The sequence below is a fragment of the Podarcis gaigeae genome (genome assembly GCF_964106915.1).
Source record: "Podarcis gaigeae genome assembly, chromosome: 14".
Classification (NCBI taxonomy): domain Eukaryota; kingdom Metazoa; phylum Chordata; class Lepidosauria; order Squamata; family Lacertidae; genus Podarcis; species Podarcis gaigeae.
Genome location: NC_139690.1, coordinates 25,878,614 through 25,899,502, shown reverse-complemented (window position 1 = coordinate 25,899,502; position 20,889 = coordinate 25,878,614). Strand labels below are relative to the sequence as shown.

Genomic DNA, 20,889 nt, shown 5'->3' with positions numbered 1-20,889 from the left:
TTACCACTGCAATCAAATTCCCTCCCTCCACAAGCTAGGACTTCCCTCTGACGGTCGCAAAGTAGTAAAATAAGAAGCTGCATTTTACTAAGCCAAACAGTGGTCCATGTAGCTCAGTGTTGTTGAAGCCCAGGATGTTTTGAACTCCTATCAGCCCCAGCCAGAATTTTGAAGGGTCAGGGATGACCTGAGTTGCAGTTCAACACATCTGAAGGGCAACAGGTGGGCGAAGGCTGCTGTGCATTGACTGGCAGCACCTCTCCAGAGTCTTTCTGTGTCCTACTTGGAGATGCTGAGGATTGAACCTGGGACCTGCTGCATGAATAAGCTGATGTCATGATCATGGAGCTGGATGAATCATGGCTCTCCTAAGATGTATAGCTAAGATGTGTAGTCAGTGTGTAGCTGACTCTTTGATATGCCTTTTAATGAGTGCCATTGTGTGTTTGTTTGATCCCCTGCTTCTTTATTTTTAATGGGTCTTTTATGGTTTGGTGGGGTTTTAAAAAAATGATTTCAAAAGTTTTTATTATTTGGAACTGATTTTGTTTGCCAAAATCATTGGATCTCTTTCTTAGTGGAAAGGCATAATATAAACACTTAAATAATTAAAAACAAACAAACAAACAAACAGCATCCTCCCTGCCTTGGTGGTGGTCATCTTCTTCTAGGGCAGGATGTAAGTAACTTAAGACAGAAATACACAAATCACGAGTTTGTTGTTGCTGTAGGTCTTCATTTGTTTTTAATATTCTTAAGCAAATAATAAAAAAGCAATTAAGTTTATTCTTATTTATTCAATAAAGCCATTGCTAAATTTCAATCAATATGCAATGGCGTTCAATCATCCCCTAATTTAATCAACAATTGCTAATTTATTATTAATGTTGTGAGTTAATAAGAGGTTTGTAAAAAAAAAGAAAAGAAAGGAGAAAATAATTAAAAATAGACCGGCGTGCTGAGCATAAAACTGATGTGAGAATGCACCACCCCCGTGCTGAAATGTATGGGGCAGTTGCAGTGTTAGGCAGATACGTGGCAGAGGTTGCTGCAACCTTGCGTGATGAGGAAGGCAGGGAAATAGTTTTCTGTAGTGACAAAGGGATTATGGAAATGGGTTTTCATAGAAAAGTGGACCAGAAGCCAGCAGCAGCTGCAAACGTGCATATAATCCTCTGCTCTTGTCTTGACGCAAGTGGTTGATAGCAAATTCAGGTAATGCTGACTGCTGAATTTGTATCCTATTTATTTAGTAGATTGATATCCTGCCTTTTCATCTGTCATGCAATTGAAAGTTGGCAGATATGGTGGTTTTCCAAGCAGCCCTCCATCCAGGGTGCTGGTTAGGGCCAGACCTTGCTGAACACACACACACACACACACACACACAGTTACAGTTTCCTGCACCCCGAACAAAACTACAATTCCCTGGATTCTTTAGGGGAAAAAATGTGCTTTAAATGAATTACATGTACACAGTCTGGTGGGCTTGTTTGTTTAACAAAATTTATATACTGCTTGATTGCAAGAAAAGATCTTACTAGTTTACAAAAATATGGAATAAACCATTGAAATTCTTGATTTAAAAACTGCTAAAAGCAAGTGTTTAAAAACACCCAAAAGATGATAAAAACCAACAATAGCTAGGAAGAGATGAAATAGGTTTAACATGCTTGCCTAAACAAAATTGCTTACAGCAGGACCCAAAAAGAATAGGCAGGGAGTTCCAAAGTGTAGCTGCTGCCACCCTAAAATGTTCATTACAAGTGCAGAAAAAGTGATGTATGGCACCTGCAACAGTATTGGTTCAGACTGAAGAGGCATCCAAGGGGTAAAGGCTGCACCCGACATTACTTCTACTCAGAGTAGACCCAGTGAAATGAATGGATGCAAGTGCAATTCTAACCCTGCTTACCTGGGCATAAGCTTCGTTGAATGCAACAGGACTTCCTTTTGAGTAGACTGGTCAGGACTGCATGCCCATTGATTTCAATAGGTCTACTTTGAGTAGGCCAAGCGTTGGCTACAACCCAATAGTCTTACTGGGGTGGAGGCGGCTGTTTGGATGGGGATGCGTATTGCTTTACGTCCTCCAAAATTTGGCCCCCTAGCCCTGCTGTGTATAGTGTGGGTCCTGCTTGTGCTGATGAACGGGGTCATGGACTTCTGACCCCAAAGTCCTGCCCTGACGGCACCCCCTCGCCCCGTTTCCAACAGAGCCGGCCAGGTGCCCTGCTTTCCCCAGCAGTACCTGAAATTCTGGGGTAGACTGCCCCTTTCCGAGGAGGCTTCATACATCCAAGCTGCATTTAGCTACCCCGTGAACCTTGACACGTGCAGGAAAGATGCTGACACTCCCCCCCCGGGGGGGTAAAAACATGGGCCGATTCTGCTCGGTCGGTAGAGTGGACCTCTCGTCATTCTGAGGCCCTGCCCGCGAGGTTTACATTAGCATCATCATCAGGGTTTTGCTGCGAGGTTACTGCCCAGCGGGACCGGAAATGCACTCTGCACGTGCTCAGAGGCGCCCCGCTTTCTCTTCTCGACTCCCAACGGAGAAGCAGCCAGCAGGCGGGGACCCAGCCAACGTCTAAGAATATCCCGCCGCCGATCCCAGAAGGTTTTGCTGTGGGGGGTTGCTGGCCGGTTGGGAGAAAGAGGCGCTCTGCACTTGCTCAGAGGCGCCGGAGCCTGGCGTCCCCTCGCCTCCCGTGGGGGCGGGGCGGAGGGGAGGTCCGGCTCTGAGTCTCCGCCCTCCGGGCCGCCCCGTCTTGCTGAGAGGCGGGTTTAAGGCGCTCGTGCGGCCGCGGCAACTTTCCCAACAGAGCCAAAGAGCCGCCGGGAAGGAGCGCGGAGCCCCAGCGAGCCAGCGAGCCGGTACCAGCCCGGGCTGCGGCTCCTCTCTCCCGGCCGCCTCCTCCGCTCCAGGCAGACGCTCTCTTCTCCTCAGGTAGGTGCCGCCGAGGCGGGCTTGGCGTCGCTGCTGCTCCGCTCCGGCACCCGGCGAAGGAGGACGCGAACAACAAGCGTGCTCCTGAGCGCATGCAGACTTCCGTTCCTCTTGCCTCCTCTCTGCGTGCGCTGGGCAGGCTAGGCGCCATGGCTGCCTCGCTCGGCGTTTGAGGGGCGCGTAGGGCAGTGGCTGGATGTCGACGGCTGTGGGAGGGGGGTGGCAGTGGGTCCTTTGCTGCGCCCCCCCTCCCCTCACCCCAGGGACAATAGGGTTATATCGCTTTCCGGGACGGAGAGCGTTTGTGGAGAAATACTAACCCTAACCCGAGTTAGGGAGTCCCGCCCCCAACTGCTTTCCAAGTTCCTAGCCCCTATGAGGGCTGCTTTTCTTGCAAGCTATTTGTGTGACTGACCAAGAGCAGGAAGCCTGTCTCTCTCTCTTTGGAAGCGTACGTGGCCAGCAGGATAACCCGTCAAGTCGATGGTGCAAGGCGAGCCCCTCTCACTAGGCAGCACGTTTTCTGCACTAGGGTCTTCGTTTCGTGTGCGGGAATATAATCCTGTTTACCAGGAATTCGAGGGTGGAGTTGGCTATTTCTCCTGTGGCATACCCCCCAACCCTAAGCATAACATAAGGATGCAAAGTGTGTGTGTGTGTGGGGAGAGAAGCCCCTTTTTTCTCCCATCCAGAAGACCGCTCCCCTATTCCATTCATCCCAGTCCTAGGTCTGCTCCCAAGGACCCCCCCCAAAAAAACAAACAAACCCAGCTTTGGGGATATGTGTGAGATGGGTTTTAGCTTTCCAGAAAATTGTGTCTTTCCCTGTATGCAAAAGAACAGTTTCAACGCCCCCCCCCCTTTGCATCTCGCAATATTCTTGCTGCTAGTTAAAGATCAACTTCTGATCTCTCACCCCTCCACCCCCACCCCACTCCAACATGCTCCAAAGCCCTGCAGTTTTTCCCTGCTCCACATTCACTCCACGCATCAGCCCTAGCGCTTGATGAATGGGGTTTCCCTGGGGGTGACTGAGTGGGAGGGACATTGCGGGCCAAGCCTGTGGTGGGGAGGGGGGAATTGGGTGGCAATACTGATGGAAAGGGGGAGGAGGCGGGGGTCTTGGCAAATTGGAGCTTGCTGGCTGGAGCCTGTCCAAACCCAGCCTGCTGCCTCTTCAAGCCTGCAGAGCATAGCTCATATCTGGGAGGAACGATAGCCTCTCTCTTTGGGTGGTTTTTTCCCCCTTCCCTTTTGCAGTAGTTGATTGCAATAATCTATGAACGTGTTACTTGCGAGGTGGCAGCTGAGAGAGAGCGAAGCCGGTTTGGAGGGAGAGGAGGGCTGTTGACGTAGCAAGAGAGGGGATCCATTTCGAAACGGATCCCCCCCCCTTTAACGAGGCTCTCCTTGAAGTCTGCTCTGGAGCTGTGGTGGAGGATGATGCAAAAGGATTTCTCGAGGCAGCCAGCCAAAGATGTAAGGAAACTCTTGATTTAACTTTTTTTCACCCCTTTGCTGCCCCTTTGCTTTTGACAGCTGTAGGAAGGCAGCTGTTTGCATCCTGAACTCTTGAAGGGGGAAAAGATCACCAGCCCAGTTCCCAAAGCTGGAGGTAGAGTGGGGAGAGTTGCACTTAGAAGTGAACTAGGTGAGCGAAATCACTTGAGCCTGCATGTCTGTGCCTTTGGTTTGCTTCCAGCAAGGATAGTCCCACAAATGTAGACGGAACTCCCACGGGCTTCCCTAGATGTCCCAGGAAGAGCGCTAACTTGAGGCTTAATTCCTTGCAATGAAACCTCTTGGCACAAAGGAGATGGTATGCTTTCGTTGGTTTGCTGTTTCTTTGGGGGGGGGGGAAGATAAGAGTGCCTACTCAAGATCACACAAACCTTTGCCCCCACCACCCGCACTCAATCCCTGTTGTATGATAGTCGGGCTTGATTTGCCCATCTCTGGATATGGAGCTGTATTTTACTTTCAGTGACTAGATGATGCTAGTTAGATGAAGCTTGCGATCTTATGCATGGGGCATGTTTAAGTCTTCTTATGGGACTGTATCACCATCAAAAGTGTATATTAGCGGAGAAATCAATGGAGCGAATGCATCGACGGAAGCTTCGTCGTATTGAGTTGGAAGGAATGTGTTGCATGTGGAGTGCCGTTCACCTGCTGTGTAGTTGGATATTAGCACGGATAAGTAATTTATGGAGCAGGCGATTCTGATGGTAGGCAGGTGAAAGTGGGGTCTATTATGTACCTCTGAGGTTTTTCTTCCTCCTTGCATCTCTCCTGGATATAAGAGGCTGTACTTCAAAATGCAAGTTTCATTTACCCCCTCCCCACCCCAAAAAAGCACTCCCTACTAACTTTTTCGCAAAGGTGCTTTGTGAAAGTTGTTTGCTCATCTTTTGTTCACATTCAGAGATTAACTTTGCAAATAGATTGGAGGAGGCAATTTTTGTCTCCCTATATTTCAGAATGGAATGGAATGTGATGGTTTTGATTGCCCCGGGGAAAATCAGATAGCTGAATGCTGTTTTATAAATTTAAATAAGTTTTAAGAGATTTTGCTGATACAAAGGTGGAAAGCAAATAATAGTTTTTCTTTTCTTTTTCTGAACACCCACCTGCTTCACTCGGGGACATTTTCAGCTACTTCTAAAACAAAAGCCACACGCACAAAGCCCAAATGGGCTTGTTGTACAAATTTGTCTTCATTATGCTTTAAGCGACCATTATCGTTCTATGTCTTAAAGCAAATGTGCTACTCAGCAAAATTATGATTCCTTGAAAGTAGGCAGTTCCTAATGGAATTCTGAATCGAGCTTTTAAAAGCCGTTTGCACAAACTGCCGTTCTCTGTTAGGAGCACAGCTCCTCCTAACCTCTCATCTAAATGTGTGAAATTGTTCCCATGCCTTTGCTGCTACAAAATGAGAGTCTGGCTGTGGCTTGAGCTGCTGTTTTTAAATATAATATTTAGAGTGCTCCCAGGTTGCTTTGAAAAAAAGAAGAAGTCAGAAGGAGGCAAAAGGGTGTGGGAGAAAGGCTGCTTGCTGAATATCCCTACATAATTGCTACTTCTGGCTTCAGAGCTCTCAAAATCTCTGGGGTGGCTTCTCAAATGGTAGCAGTCCTGTATAGCTCAGTTGCTTCTTATAGCTGGGCTAGTTTGTATGATGAAAGCTGTGAGTTGGGTACACTTTCCCTGTGTGTGTTTGGCCAGAATACCAGAGCTTTAAATACAGTGATACCTCAGGTTAAGTAACTTAATTCGTTCCGGAGGTCCGTTCTTAACCTGAAACTGTTCTTAACCTGAAGCACCACTTTAGCTAATGGGGGCCTCCTGCTGCTGCCGCGCTGCCAGAGCCCGATTTCTGTTCTTATCCTGAAGCAAAGTTCTTAACCTGAAGCACTATTTCTGGGTTAGCGGAGTCTGTAACCTGAAGTGTTTGTTACCCGAAGCGTATGTAACCCGAGGTACCACTGTAGTGTGGAATTACAAAGTGAGCAGGTACCTCCAGGCTTCCTTGTAGTGTGGGCAAGCCAGAACTTCACTGCACCACGCCAGCCATGAACTCTGATGGTTAAGGCATGATGGGAACCCCCCCTCCGGAAACTTTTCCTCCTGTTGTCTTGTACTGTGGGTCAGAAGATTGATGGACATCTCTGGTTGATTTGCAGTAGATTTCTGACTCCCAGTTGTCTAACAATAGCATCAGCTAAAAAGTTCCTGAAATTCACATGGAAGAATGTTTGGTTTTGGTTGCTGGTGCTGATCACGGATTCCTGGGCATATAGTGTGCCTGGATTCTTAGTGTAAGTCTGCCCTGCTTCAGCTGCTGTTTTGCACCTGGCTCAGGCTGGTGGACTTTATGGTATAAAAAAGAGAGAAGCTGGTCCTGCAAGCCTGAAGTCTGCCCTCTCTGCATGCATGTGAGGCATGCGGTGGACCTGACCATAGGCTTTCGGTAGCCCCTTATGCAAAAGGTACAGTGCTACCTCGGGTTACATACGCTTCAGGTTACAGACTCTGCTAACCCAGAAATAGTGCTTCAGATTAAGAACTTTGCTTCCGGATAAGAACAGAAATCGTGCTCCGGCGGTGCAGTGGCAGCGGGAGGCCCCATTAGCTAAAGTGGTGCTTCAGGTTAAGAACAGTTTCAGGTTAAGAACAGACCTCCGGAACGAATTAAGTACTTAACCCGAGGTACCACTGTACTTTGGAGCCCCCCCTTGCAGACAGTCTTCCCATCAAATCCGGATTAAATTTGAAAGTTATTGCATCCTTGCATGCAGGGGGAGGCGCTAGCTGGGGCCACAGCTGGTTGCCTTGGAAGTCCCTCCAGCTTCTTCTCAGCTTCTCTCTGGTCCTTGCAATTCCAGGTGTGGAAGTACAAACTTGTTTCTCAGTTGCTTCCTGTTTTTCTGGTCAATGTGTTACAAGCGTGGCCGATGAACACTAAGACATCTGCCACATTTTAAAGCTCTATCAAATGTAATAAATTAAACCACTTTTCCATTGTAATTAGATTATTACTATTTAGGCTGCATTGACTTTGCCAAGTCCCCTCCCATGTATCCGTTTCTTCACCCCCTGCTTCCCAATTTCATACTGCGAGTGCAGAACAGGAAAATGTGTGGCTCTCCACATGTTTGATGGGCTTCATCTCCCCATCAGCCTTCACCGCCGCTCTGAATGCAGAGTCCAGCAACAACTAGAAAGCTACAAGCTCCTCATCTGTAGAGAGGACTCTGCATACGGTCTGAGTAAGCTTCCAGCCGTGTGACGGGCAACTTTTCCTGCCAGAGTGTCTGAATTAATCACAGCCTGCAATTTGAACAGTCCTTGGAGCTGTGTCCTTAGTTTAGACTTGCCGTCCGTAGAGCCTCCTTGCCAGTGTTAGAAACTCAGATATTAAATTAGAAACTCAGATATTAACTCAGATATTGTTTCCTGCTTGGCAGGGGGTTGGACTCGATGACCCTTGTGCTCTCTTCCAACTCTATGATTCTATGATTCTAAAGCTAGATGCCAAATGGCACCTTAAACCTAGGTTTGCGGTTGCCACGAAAGAATGTCTATTCACCGGGGAGTTTGGCTAGAGTTGCACTATGAAAGAATGTATATTCACCAGGGAGTTGCGCTACAATTCTATGATCTCAACTACATTGCTTGACTGTAGCTTGCCCTTAACAATTCACTTGTCCCAGTATGCGAGGAGGAGGAGAATACGCAGTGGAAATGGAATTAACTGGGACAATGGCAGAGGTTTTTAAAGTGTGGTTGCCATGTAGTCGCAGTTGGACCTGCGCCGGTAGCAAAATGCGCCTTGCACCCGGGTAATTTTGAACACTGCTCCTTGCTACCATGCTGTGGCCTCTCATTTTGGAGTCCAGGATGGTGTAGGGCTGTACTTGATGGCAGAGCACTTGGTATTTCTCGGCACCGGGGGACAGACAGTGCTCTTGTCTGAAGCCCTGGAGAGCTGCTGCCAGTCAGTGTAGACCGTACTGAGCTAGATTGACCAGTGGTCTGATGGATGTGTGAAGGTTGCCCCCCTACATTCCCAATGCTTCTTGACTTGCCAGAGGATTTGGGGTATGTGCGGGAGGGTCTCATGTTGTGCTCAGCTTTGGGGTGGTCATAAATCTCTCCGAAGTGCAGGGTAGCCTTAAATGCTTTTTTATAGTTATCTGCCTTTCCCAGAGAACTCTGCTGAGGGTGGGCAGATCCATAGTCTTCATGAAGCTTGCTAAAAATGGTGACTGGCCCAATCTCATTCGCAGAGATTAAACATGTTGCTGTATGCTGAGTACCACAGAGAATGGATGGAGTAGGAATGTAACTAATACTTTTAGTGGAAGAGAGGTGTGTCAGGGAGAGAGGAAATGTTGGCATGTGCTTAATCTTGAATGGAAATCTGGGATGGGCAGGTGAAACCCTCTGCTTTCAAGGTAGATAACTCTAAAGGGCACTGACCTTGTCAAGGTCATTGAGTTTGTGGGTGGCCTAGTGGATGTGCCATTCCTTATCAGCATGAATTCAAAAGCCCCCTTTCTGTCATTTGCCAACCTGGTGCCCTCCAGATGCTTCGGACTGCAGCTTTGGTCAGCCCCATGGGAGTGGCTTTCCAAAACCTTGGGAGGGAACCAGGTTGGTTAAAGTTGCCCTAGTCTCCTTTCCACCTGTGTTCTGCTATCATCACTGCAGTCTAATTTAGAGGCGTACCTAGGGTTCCTTACACCCTTGGCAAGGAGCTGTATCAGTTTCTACCCCCGGAAAAAAATACATTTTACGTGACCCAAGTACTTAAAGCATCCAGAGTGAGGCTGAGGCAAGGAGGAAGGGCAAAAAAATAAAAAATTGCATGCCTTGGTGCCATGGTGCAAGAAGGAAGGGCAGCTTCTGTGTTTGATCTCACAACAACAGCAGTCGCATGCACATCATACATTCCATAGTTTGAGAGGTGGTTTTTGCACATACGCACACTGGCCTGTGCTCCTAGCGGGGTCTGGTTTCGCCAAGCCCTGGGTACGCCTCTGGTATGCAAGGATAAGAGCTTCTTTCCAAAGGATCCTATGCCCATCTCGGTCTGATTGGCATTGGGGATTCCACTTCAATGTTGACTAGCCTCCGCTAAACTGAGTTGGGCCCCTTTTAGGTACCAGAGCAGAACATCTATTTGGATCTGCATCATGGTCTAAACTCCCTCCTTGCTGTTCTCAAATGGAAGCAGAGGCACCTTTTAGTCTTTCCTTAACTCTGTGTTGGTGGCTTTCCCTTTTGTGCTGGACTTTGAGATCTCGAAACATTCCAAATTTATTTCTAAGATGGTGTGGGGGCACAGCCATTGCTCTTTTTCTGTCAGATACACATGGAATTGCAGTTGACTTTCCATGCTGTGGGTTTTTGCCTTTTTTATTTTTTAAAGATGTTTTATTCATCCCACTGGGTGGTACATGTGGATAGGAAGGTACAATTCACACTCCAGCCATTTTAAAAACACTTTTTTGTATCAGTTGAAGGTAACTTAAGTCAAGCTTTTTTAAAAGTATAAAATCGCATCATTTCCCACTACTGTACATCACATGTTTTATGAACTATTTGTGAATTGCTTTAATTATGTACAAAAAGTCAAACAGTTTTAGGGACATCTTTGAAAAGAATAATAGAAATTTGTTTTGTTTAATTGCTCAGCATATTAAAATTAAATGATATAATAAAAGCCACATGCAAAAAGTGAATACAGAGTCTTTTTAAAGCAATTAAGAATAGGATAGACTGAAAGGTTTATGGCTGACAAGGTTGTCTATAACTGATGACATGTTGATGATTTGCCTTTCCAGGCCACATTTTTGAGCATTCATGCTTAACCTGTTTTCACAAAGTTTGTGCAGAGGTTAAACAATGCCTGATGTTTACGGAGCATTCATTCTGAATTGTTTGTGTGAAGGTTATACTATACCATGTCAAGCAATTCTTCTCCCACGTTTTCTGGTACATTTCCCTATTACTTTCCTTACAGAAAGAAGACTGGTTGGTTTTTTTGAGTGGAAGTGGGATTGTTTTTCAAGAAGACCACATTCACTTTAATTGTACAACCCGAATGCATTAATACATCACTAAATTTCATCTGTAAAACAGCGGCAGCCTGGAAGTGGCTGAGTTCAATCCTGAGTTACTAAAGCCTGAAGAAGAACCATGTTTCTAGGAAAATCTGCAGATCCGATAAAAACAAACAAACATTAATTGCTGCCACCAGAAAGGGTGATAGCTAGTAGTAAATCATTTTTAAAAACAGCCTTTGGGGGCTATTATACAAATATGTTAATAAAAGCATAGCCAAAAAAGCATTCTAACTTTAATTAAAAGATTGGGGTTTTTTTTTAATGGTACCAAGCGAAAAGCTAATAGTGACGACCTGTCAGTGATTCTAGCTTCACCTACCTGACAACTCGCTGCATATATAAAATCCTGCCTTTTGAAAAAAGATGAAGGATAATGTGGAGAGGTTTTACACCTGTGGAGATTGTGCTACTCTTCCCTAAAAATTAAAAAAAAATACGGAGGTTTGAAAAGGAATCATTTTAGGGAAAATAGCAGGACGATGGGGATTTGGGTGATCATGTTGTTGCCCTGTAGAAAGCAGGTGAACGAAGTGTGACAGTTATTTCTGTGTTAGAAACCTGGTGTTTGGGATTCCTGAAGCTTGTGAAATTCCTGGGGTAGAATGTTGCCGAAGGTATGTGAGCATAATATGGGCATAAAGGCAGCAAAATATACATAGACAAACACACTACACCAGGGGTGCCCAAACTTTTTCCAAAGAGGGCCAGATTTTTAAAGGATTTAACCCCAAAGCTGTTGGGCTTTTTTTAGGGTTTTACCCCAGAACATATACTGCTACGGGGGCTGGATTAAATCCCCGAAACGGACTTTTGACATGCCTGCGCTACACACTGGAATTGATTGGTATTTCAAATAGTGTTAGGCTTGTCATTCCCCGGTTGAGCCTCAGTGGCTGTTTTTTTTAATAAAAAATGAATTGTTCAAATTGTTAAGATCAGGTACAAGAAAAACCCTTCACAGACCATCCAAACATTAACAAAGAAGAGAAATGAAATGAAAGAAAATGTATTAAACCCAAAATGTATTTGCCTGTGTTTGTTCCAGAGTCCTCCGATAAGTGCCACTTGGATGTAATTTATCCTTTGACGTAAGTGCTGTAGTTGGCTTACCAACTTTAAAAATCCAGCTAAAACAATGATAAGAAATCTCGGGTGATATGATATCCAGCATCCTTCATATTTAGAGCAGACCCATTGTAGCTTAAGCCTAGTGAGCCTCCTCTGAATATATGCAATAATTCTGGAAAATCTCCCACTGATAGTGGGAGTCTAGAAAATAGGATTTCACAAGTGATGGTTTGCAAATAACGCATCTCGACGGAATTGCTTGCACTGCATGTCAAAGGTAGAAATTTGCCTGAAAATGAAACTTGCAGCACAAATTAAATCTCTCTTCCCTCCTGCCACCCCCACCCCAGTAGCCTGTGGGGTCTTGTGAGGAGAAACACAAGATGTCACAGCGTGGAGAGTGAGATGGTTAATGATTTAATAACTTGGGGTTTTCATCTTAAGTCATTGCGATAAGAAGGTGGGAGGTGAATTATTTAGTAAGGATGAAGACCATTAACTTGATCAGTTTAAGGTGGATTATTCTTTGTTGTTGGAATGGATTGTTTATACTTTGGGAGTAGCTTACCTTTGGTGGTGGTGGGGAGAAGGAAGCAGAAATAAATATGAGGTAACCTTCATAAAAATGCTGGCAGCCAAGGAGAACACCCTATACACAAAAATGGGATGTGCCTTGATTTGGCACCCTGGACACCTTGTTCAAGAATTATTTATTCCAAAGAGCTCAAGGGAGTGTACATGGTTTCCCCCCTCATTGCTTAATCCCCATAACCACCCTGTGAGGTAGGTTAGATGGAGAGGCAGTGACTGGCCCAGGTCACCCACTGAGTGACTGAGTGGGGATTTGAGCTCTGGTCTCCCAGCTCCTAGTCTTACACTCTAACCACTACACTGTTAAGTTGTGGGTGAACATATCAGACGACACAGCAATTCTTCAAACAGCTCTTGTTTATTCATAGGCCAGAACAGAACTGAACTGAAGGGTTCAGCTAGCCTGCCTTATCTAGAGCTCCACTACAAGGCAACAGTAACCACTTTCTGTAACTATCCAATCACTGAACGTCACTTTCAATCCCTTATTTGCATATGTGGACCTGAGTGAAAACTATCTACAGTATCCCCCTGCTGGCCCAGGGTGAGAACTTCAGTACATAACATACACCACACTGCCTTTTCTGCTGCGCCTCTTCCTTCCGCAAGGTGTGGTGCAGGAGATTGACTCAACTTCTGCCTTGCTGTGAATCCAGAACAAAGGGGAAAGGCTTTTCATCTCCAGCTCTGCCTTGTCCTGTGAGGAGAGACTGGGGTGGCCCCAAGGTTTCCGTAGATTCTGGTGTGTTTTAGAATTTTCTGTATACTGTGTACAGCCAAAGACATTTTGCTACCTGAGGCAAGGGACTCGCCAGGCCCTCAGTTCAGCCTACAAAAGCTGGCCATTGAAGCAACGCTTCACTTTGCCTATCGGTAGGGCTGGCAACAGTTGTACCCCTGGCCGTTTTGCCAAATGCATTTTAAGCATGCAGCTAAAAGTGAGACAAATGTACATTTTGTAAAGCTTGTCCAATTGACTGTCTGTAGTTCTGCTGGGTGTAGAGTAAACAGTGTGGGCAGCTTGGGCTTACCTTTGTCATGAAATGGTCTCTGGTTTAGCAGGTGATGGGGCCCTTGCTGTGGCCGAGGCAGGTAGAGGCAACATCTTTCCTTGGCATTGTGGCACAGCACATCCTTCGTTTTTTGTTTGCTCAGCATGTCTTGGGTTCAGTCCCCCATGTTTGTAGGCAGGGCTGGGCCTGTCCTCTGTCTGGAACCCTGAGAGCCATTGCCAGCCACGGTAGGCTCTGACCTATCTGGGCCAATAGTCTGACTCTGTATAAGTTTGCTTCCTGTGTTCATGGGGTTGACTGGCCAAGACAGGACTCATAGTGTCCATCCTAGATGGAACCGTTAAAAAAAGGAAAAAAAAGGATAGCAAGCTGGGTTTTGTTCTTAATTTCATTGCATCTGTAGTTGGACTTAAATAAAGTGCCCAAGCCTGTGGTTTGCTGAAATAAAAATATTTGGATTGCTTTGAGGAACTTGGTTTTTGGTGCCTACAGATGGAAGTCACAGCAAAAGGTGTCAGCATGGAGTACTCCTGTTCAGGATTCTACTCAGCCAGCCATACCCTCTCCTGAGCACTCCATTCTGCTCCTCCTCCAACAGCCAGTCAGCATTCCATGCTCACCAAGCATGTTGAGTCGTCCTTGCACTTTTGTATTTTTGTTTATTTGGTTTGCAGCGGTGTGTGTGAAATTTTGTAAACCTTAGAATTCCCCTAAAGATCTCCTTTCGGAGAACTGGGTTCACTGGTATTATATAGAGCAGGGGTAGGCAATCTAAGGCCCGTGGGCCGGATGTGGCCCAATTGCCTTCTCAATCCGGCCCATGGACGGTCCGGAAATCAGCATGTTTTTAGATGAGTAGAATATGTCTTTTTATTTAAAATGCATCTCTGGGTTATTTTGGGGGCCTGCCTGGTGTTTTTACATGAGTAGAATGTGTGCTTTTCTTTAAAATGTATCTCTGGGTTATTTGTGGGGCATAGGAATTCATTCTCTCCCCCCCAATATAGTCCAGCCCACCACATGGTCTGAGGGACGGTGGACTGGCCCACGGCTGAAAAAGGTTGCTGAACCCTGATATAGAGAATGCCAAAGGATGCTGTATTATAGCTCTTGGAGTTTGTGAAAGTCTACAGCTCCCCAGAGAATCTTCCATTGTATTTCGGGGTGGGGGAGAAAGAGAGAGAGGGCATTTCACTTAATCATTTGCTCCTAAAAACTCTCGGTTGAGGTCTCGGCGTAATTTCCAGTCACGTTAAGGGAGCTGTCCGTGTGCATTAAGAGGAAAATAGACTCATTGACGTCTGGTGTCAAGTAATGGCAAAACTATCAATGCTCTCAGACAAAGACGGCCTGTCAAAACAGGATATGTTTGCATCTTGGGATTGAAAGGGCTTTTTTATCTGTTCGCTACAGCTAGCTTACCATGTAGTCAAATTAAGACAATGCTGTAGCATTGTAGCAGTAAATGTAGCATTAATTAGTCTTTTGATTGCCTTTATCTTAAAATGCAAGAGATGTAAAATATCTCACTTTTAAGAAATGTGTGGGCAATTAATTTTAAATTGCATGTACCCTCCACTTGTAGAAGATAAGGATGATCAAAAACTGTGATTAGATCTACATTTTCTCTCTGCCCGCCCTCCCCAGATGGGAAGGAAACTAACCAAAGTATTCATGTTATTTCTCCTCCAATCTGTGTTCTCTTTCTTCCTTCCCCTCCCAGGTCAGATGGACCTTTGGTGGGAAGGTTTGAAGGGGATAGGAAAAAAGGAATAGTCTGATTCTTCAGGGCATACAATACAGCTCAGCACCTTTTGAAAACCTGGGCATAGCAGGCATCAGCACTGAAAAGTTTTCTACACTGCTTTTAGTTTTACGAAAAGGAATACCAGACAGATACGACACCAGGGAACCTGTGGCCCTTCGAATGCTGCTGGAATACAGTTCCTATCATCCTCTGCCACTGGTCCTGCTGGCAGGGACTGATGGGATTTGGAGTCCAATAACACCTGGAGAGCCCCAGGAACTCCATCCTGGCACTATAATAAAACATAGCAATATCCCACTCAAGGTCTCCTCCCTTTTCCTGTGTTTCAGGACCAGGCATTTATTTCCAAAGCCGCCGCCTCCTCCAGCTTCTCACAGCTTCACATCTCACAGAACATCCAAATCGTAAATATCCCATAAAACCAACCATCAGTAAAATCAGAGAAATCATCACTGCTGTCGAGCATGCCAGGAGCTTGTATTAATATTACATCCTATAATAATGCTAATAATGTTAACATTAATTAATGTTAATTATTAATAATGAAGCTATTAGGAAAAGGGTCGGGGACAGCCTGGATGAACAGGTGGTACATCTTGAATTGCAGGGGTTGGGGCTTGCCTGACCTCAACGCCTTACAAAATGAAGTTGACTTTTTTAAAAAAATAGTCAAACGCTATACAAATTTCATGAAATAATGAAATGAGTACGTAAGTGTCTAAAGACTGGCAGAATCCTGGATCGGCTTTCTGCCCTCCAAACTCCATAACGTTGGACTCGGGGCTTGGAGTGTGAAAAATTGGGGGTGGGGGAGTCAGTGGGAGGGCTTGTCTTTTTTTGCAGGCGAATTTCTTGAGTTGTACCTTCACAACAGAGAATCTCCTCTTGCCCTTTCCAGACTGAAAAAAAGCGACTTCTTTTTTTCAGTTTGGATTCTTCACTGAAGATGCCAGGAGAGGGTTTTGTTTTTTTTAAAGATATTATAGATACTGAGAGGGCCTAATTTACTGCTTGTGAGCTTAGTCTCCGCCAGCTTGGTGCCCTCCAGATGTTTTGGACAACATCTGTAGGGCACCAGGTTGGGGAAGGCTGGCTTGGATTTTGTACTGTCATTCTGTCCTGTGCAGGGCCATCCAAGGCACTCTGGAGACAACGGTATTTTTAAACCAATGTTGCCTGAACAAAGAACGTTACCAAGCCTTTTTTTTCTTTTCTTTTCTTTTCTTTCTTTCTTTTTTTTTTTGTAGATGCTTTTCGGAATAATTCTTGCAGAGTGCCTATCCATCAAGGCTGACTTTGCTGCAAGAGGCAGTTAAAACGCTGGCTTGTAAAATGCTCATTCACTTAACCCAGAAACTGATCATCTATAGAACATTGTGACTCCACTTAATCGGAAATGGAGTTTTGAAAATAGCATCGTCCTGGCCCATGGAGCCTTGGGTTCCTCTGTGTTGGAAGAGGAGGAACTTTTTGTTAATTGAGTTTTCCAAATTTCTCTATTTGAGGCTTTCAGAAGATGCAGAATAATATTAAGAGTAATAATAATTGTGCTTATGTGTGGGGGATTTGCTATTGTGAAAGCAGGGAGTAGAAACTAATAAAAAACCCAGCACTAAGATGAGGTCCGTTCGTTCAGCTCTTGCTAAAACTTAATGGGGTGTGAAATTCTGCTGTATCTCAGAAGGGTGGGTCTTGGCAAATTTATTTAGGAATATATATTTTGGGGATTAAAGTTTGCTTCTGTAAGTAGGATGTATAAAGGGACTTTATTGCTAAGCCCCAAGAGAAGGAGCAAGGGATCCCCTCTTACTGAGGCCTCCTGGCCCCTGCATCTTAAATGACCTCAGGACCAAATCCAAACCCTTGAAGAGCATTGGCTGATCCCCAGGTTACAAATGTGGAAACGAGAAGAGGGTGGAGAACAGGGGTGGCAGATTTCAGGCCCTGGGGACAAATTCTGTGTTCCTGGCCTCCCTGTTCAGTGCTTGGTACTCTCAGGAGGAGAAAACCTCCTTTGATGCTCTCTCTGAGTTCCTTTGGACGTGAGTGACGCTGTGGGTTAAACCACAGAGCCTAGGACTTGCCAATCAGAAGGTCGGCGGTTCGAATCCCCACGACGGGCTGAGCTCCCGTTGCTCGGTCCCTGCTCCTGCCAACCTAGCAGTTCGAAAGCACATCAAAGTGCAAGTAGATAAATAGGTACCACTCCGGCGGGAAGGTAAACGGCATTTCTGTGCACTGCTCTGGTTCGCCAGAAGCGGCTGGCCACATGACCTGGAAGCTGTACGCCGGCTCCCTCAGCCAAGAAAGCGAGATGAATGCCGCAACCCCAGAGTCGGTCACGACTAGACCTAATGGTCAGAGGTCCCTTTACCCTTTACCTGAGTTCCTTTGCCTGACTGGAATGTCCCCCTGAACTCTGATAAGGCCTCTTGCGTAGAGATAGGTGCAACATGCATTTTCTTTTCCCACCAAAACACAGGATCGGTTTTTAAGCACAGCATTGGTGAGAGCAGAAGGTTCATTGGGTACCCAGGCCCCAAGCAGTCGGGGCTTGAAAGCTACTTGGTCATTCTCCTCCACCAACCTGTCTTGAAGTGTCTTGACTGTCCTCAGTCTTGGGGGACTTGCCTCCTTCCTGCTAGTGGGAGACCCGGAACTGGGTTTTGCTTGAGCTGCTGCTCCCTCTTGCCATGATTCCCCAGCCCACCCAGACAGGCTGTTCCCCCCCACTTCATGACCTCTGGTGTGCCTGTCGCTGCCCCCTGGTGGGGTGGCAGGTGCTTTGCCTCTGAAGGCATGCAGTGCTGCTGTCTTGCGGTGAGTTATACTGAGGAAGCGAGAAGCAGAAACAGGCTCTAGCTTGCAATGTTTTGGCTGCTGTTTGTGCATCTCCAACCTTCTCTGGGCAGGATTTCAAGGGAGTAAATGAGAGACAGAGTATGAGACCCTGCCAAGGACTTGGCACTGTCTTGCTTTTTTACGCTGGTGTTCCTGTCTTCTCCTGGGTGGGAACAGACTGAGCTGTTTGTTCCAGTTTTCCCTTTCCTCTTTTTGCTTCTACCCAGGTAGTGTCTTCTTAAAACAGGGTTGGGGAACTGGATCTGACCAGTGAGCCAGGTCCTTCTTCCCCTGACCTGCCTGGAGCCAGGTTTGATAAGTGGGTGGTACCACCTGACTGCCAATCACCTGATGTCACAATGTTCATAGGTGACTCCTTTGCAAATCTACACTTGGAAAGGCATTTTCACAGGACTTTGCAGTCACAGCTGGCAGGTGCTGCCTGCAAATCCCCTTATGTCCAAGCCCTACTTTTGCCTGCCCTATGCCAGGAATCATAATTCATTTATATGTTTATTAATTAGTTATATTTGTTGCTTTTCTCACAGATTGACCCAAAAGTGACTTGCATTAAAATTAATTAAGAGCAACCAAGTAAAAACCTAGAATGACAGTTTAACAGATGAAAGAAGCCTTTGCTTTGGTGCCCAAAACCAGATAGAGATGGTGCCAGGCATTGCCTCCATTCCACAAATGGGGAGCCACCACTGAAAAGGCTAGTTCTCATGTGTTTATGAGTATGACTTACCTGAAATGTCCTCACGGGCCAAATGGGGAGGCCTGGTTAGGGCCCGTGGGATGGAGGTTCATCACCTCTGCTTTGGAAAAGATCTCCATCTCCATTTCCTGGCTTTGTTCTGCAGATCCCAGGACATTGGGGCCAGAAATGTGGCTGTGTTGCTGCTGGTAGGAGTTTGCGGGCTGCTTAAATAAAATTGCAGTGCCCATCACTTTCAGCTGTAAAAATGGGAAATGGAAGAAGTAGTTCACTGGGTGGTTGTTAGAACTGACTTTAGTTCTGTATTGAGTTTATTTGAGGAAAAGAGAGGTAACTTTGCAAATCCCTAGGATGGATTTTGCCTGCCAACCTAGCAGTTCGAAAGCACCCCCAGGTGCAAGTAGATAAATAGGGACCACTTACTAGCGGGAAGGTAAACGGCGTTTCCGTGTGCTGCACTGGCTCACCAGATGCAGCTTTGTCACGCTGGCCACGTGACCCGGAAGTGTCTCCAGACAGCGCTGGCCCCTGGCCTCTTAAGTGAGATGGGCGCACAACCCCAGAGTCTGTCAAGACTAGCCCGTACGGGCAGGGGTACCTTTACCTTTACCTTTTTTAGGATGGATTTACATAGTAATTGATTTGGATTCATTCGACACAATATCTATACCATGTGGGACAGCTGGGAAATAAGATGCAAAAGACTTCACAGAAGAAGTATACTTAGCAGACCAAACACAGTTTACAAATAACAGGACATGTTCTTGTATGTTGCAGACTCACAAGACACGTAAATGTTCTCTGCAATCCTGTGCACATGCTGTGTTGCATAAAAAATAAATAAATCTGCTTGCAGGTAATTCGAATTCTGCAACCTGTATAAAATATGCTTTTCTAAGCATGTGGGCAAAGCCTTCTCAACTTTTGGAAGCCCGTGATGTGCCGCTGAGTAAGGCTCCCAGTGGTTGGGGAGCAGAGTGTAAGTCCCTGTGCAGATCGCTTTATCCTTTCTCCATGCAAGAAATTGTTCAAATTCACATTATTTATACATGCTGCAGAATTGAGGTAGTTGCACAGCTTGGATTTCAGGTTTGGTTTTGTGGGGAGTACACACTCCCCAGAAACTTACCGTACGTTGATGGAAACTGTGTATGCACACAAGCGCTCCGTGGCTATTCTGTGGGAAGTTTTGCCTAAGTTGCAAAGGTGATTCTCAAGGAGTGAGCTAAGCCCCTTCTGCTGGAGATTCAGAGCATCTGTTCCGCCAAAGCGTTCATGGGCCGCAGGGCGAGGAGTGAATCTCAAATGCCTGCTTAGTTCAAATCCCACTCTGGCAAATGCTGAATTAGAAGCATTGATCCTCCCCCCAAACAGGGTGGTGTGCGGGAAGCCTGTTGTTTGGCGAGTCTTTTTAAAGCCGCAGCTCTTGGGGTAGGCAGACTCATTCCACTCCTTTCCCAGAGCTGAAGATGCTCCATTGCATACAGCCAAAACTCTGTAAATTGATAAGCATTGTGTCCAAATGCTGCAAAGGGGTCTGTCCAAGGGCTATAAGTAGTGGGTCACTGGGCTTACCCAATGCCACCGTTCCCTCTAAGTGGGAATATGATGGATTTGGCATAATTGCACACAGACAGTGTTTAATCTGGGAAAGGCCATAGTTCAGTGGCAGCGCATCTGCCTTGCATGCAGAACATCGCAGGTTCAATCCCCAACATCTCCAGACTGAGCTATGCCAAAAACTGCCAGCTAGATAGACCGATACCTTGACTTGGAGAAAGGCAGTTTCCTGTGTTTCCCTAAAAGCCCTGCCTGAGTAACAGAAGGTGTCTAAAAATGAACAGGGATGGCTGGGACCAAACCTCTGTTGGTGAGGAGTTCCACAGGCTGCCTGCCACACTAAAGGCTTGGTCCTTGGCAAAGGTTTGCTGAATATCAGGGGTGTGGCGAACCCCCAAGGCTTGCCATCAGAAGGCCTCTGAGCTCATAAGGAGGAGCACAAAGAATCCTAAGGGCTTTGTGAATTAAATTGTGTAGGGCTTTGTGATGAACCTTGGACGTGACCTGGTAGCAGAATTAGTAACCAGCATTTCTGCTCTCAGGAGCCGTCGTAGAGTGACGAAGTCAGAAGTCCATCATAGTTGTAGTCATGCACTTCTAAGAGTTCACATATTTTTTTAAGATTATGCAACAATAATTAGGGATTCATCACAATGATTAGTGCAGATCTCCATGTGTTGTCTTTCAGCTAGATGTAAAAAAAATGGATCAGGAGAGGAGGGTTTATCTTCTTTTGGAGTGACTTA

The 20,889-nt window shown here is 46.0% G+C and overlaps 1 protein-coding gene across 7 annotated transcripts in view; it reads left to right on the top strand.

Annotated features, from left to right (window-relative positions):
- The first annotated feature begins 2,746 nt into the window (after positions 1-2,746).
- Positions 2,747-20,889, top strand: part of MEGF11 (multiple EGF like domains 11) — a 333,743-nt gene continuing 315,600 nt past the window's right edge. For 2 of the 7 annotated variants that reach the window (XM_083713079.1, XM_083713078.1), the window contains exon 1: positions 2,759-2,950. The gene's annotated coding sequence lies outside the window, so the exon portion shown is untranslated. Of the gene's footprint in view, positions 2,951-4,092; positions 4,430-20,889 lie in introns of those variants that run through there. The other 5 variants (XM_083713083.1, XM_083713082.1, XM_083713081.1 and 2 more) reach the window with 5 other exon arrangements.